Below are 2127 nucleotides of genomic sequence, written 5' to 3' on the forward strand. Positions count from 1 at the left end.
AATATGTCAGGATGAGACGTTCTCCCTCCAACGACAACAAAAAAGGGTGGCGACCCTTAACCAGCCGTACCTTAAAATAATTGTCCTTGAACCCATGGTAAGAGTCCTCGAACAAGCCAAATATCCTCCGTCCTTGGGCAGATTGGAAGGACATAAACCCTTTCCTCGCTTTTCCCTCCTTGGAAGGGTTCGTAAGGTTAAAAAAGTAAAGGAAGATGTCAACGGACACCGGCAGTTCCAAGTACTCACACACCATCTCGAAACAGCGTATTGAAGCCCAGCTGTTCGGATGAGCTGCGACGGTGCCACGGAAATCCGACTAAGGAGCCCCATTTGGAAAGCAGAGAAGGGGATACGAACCCTCACTTGGGTGAACAGGGCTTTGTAAAACCAAATCCAGTCGGCAACCCGGGGGGCATTGAAGTCGAGCTCGTACAGCCGCTCATGAGGAGCGGGAACGAAAACATCGTAGTTGGCCTCCTCGTCAGTGCCCCGCACAGGTACTCGACCTGACGGAACCCAATAAGCTCCTCCTCACCCATCTAGTTCGGGGAGTCCCTGAGGTCGGAAACCACCCAAGCGTACGGGTCATAACCTGCGGCGAAGGTAGAAGCCCGGGAGACAATGCGAGGCATACCTACAGTGTGGGTACCACTCGATTAGTCTATGAGGTCGGGAGCTCGAAAAAACCCAGAAACTACACCTAACCTATTCTGCAACTAAAATCAAGCATGGCTAAAGCTAAATCCTAACAAAAGCCTACCCAGGAATGGTAACCCCCCTAACACACCTACTTGACACTGAAGGCTATCCAACATACAAGAACAAGCAAATAGCATGCATGTAACAGGAAACAGTGGCAAAGGCAAGACAAACAAAGAGCAGAAAATAAAGAAACAACTGCTCACCTGGATTGGCTTTGAAGATTTGAAGAAGAAGGAAGAGAAGCGGATGCGTAAGAAACCAAGAATAGCACTCTGGGAATTTTGGAAAGAAGAAGATGGAGATGGAAGTGAAGGTATGGAACGAATACAAAGCGGTTTTAAAACTGCTACTCAAAGAAGCGCGAAAAGACTAGGGGCAAAACGGTCTTTGCGCGCGGAATTTTTAACCCATCATTAGCATTTAATGCTCCGCGTGAAGAACGAGGCAACGAATAATCGCCCCAACAATGAACAGGCACGCGCGCAAGAGGCACGTCCCCTCTACGGACGGCCAACCTGGCGGCAACGCGTGAAGAGAAGAGATAACACGCCACCAATAGCCCGCGTGACTATTGCTGGCACGTTGGGAGCACTGTTACGGCCTGGCCCAAAGAAAACATGGGCCGACCCGACCCACTAACCACCCGACCCAAACGGCCAGGTGTGAGACACTCATTTGCCGACTCGAACACGCGTCCGGGATAGCTGGCCGCCACAGCTGTACAGGAAAGCTTCGAGGAAAGTGGGTTCTATCCTTGTGGGACCCACTTCTGATATAGTATGTAAGGGGAGGGTCCTACCCCTCCCCCAAGGTACGTCATATACTACTTTACCCTTTTCTTGCCTGCACACTCGACTGACTTATACGTCGGAGTGTCTTTGCAGGTGACACTCCCTTCTCCGCACCAAGAGCTCGGGAAATCGGCTACCCCTACTTCACCTTCGCGACCCAATTCAAGCTACACCCCACCTACCCATCCGAGGATCATTTCGAACCGTCCGGTACTCGAACTACCGAACAAATTTATATATAATAAATATATAATTATAGATGATATATTAAATTTAAGATAATTTTAGTTATTATTTTTTTAATATCATTTAATTTTAAATGTTAAAATTTAATTTAAGAGACACAAAAAAGGAAAAATCACTTAGCCGTGTAATACATGTTAAATGGAATAGAAGAAATCTTAAGATTTAAGAATTTCTCAAAATAGACAACTCTGTTGATAAACCAAAAAACTAATAAACAGCAACAATAATAATAACGAATAGAATTAATTCTACCATTATTTTAATAACTGATAAGGTAATTATTATCGAAGCCACTTGTTATTTATGAAGTATAGACACTGACAGTAACATAAAATATATCATGATACAAGATATGTATGAATATATAAATTTTAAGTTTTTATAA

This window comes from Arachis duranensis, chromosome 3 (genome assembly GCF_000817695.3).
Source record: "Arachis duranensis cultivar V14167 chromosome 3, aradu.V14167.gnm2.J7QH, whole genome shotgun sequence".
NCBI lineage: Eukaryota > Viridiplantae > Streptophyta > Magnoliopsida > Fabales > Fabaceae > Arachis > Arachis duranensis.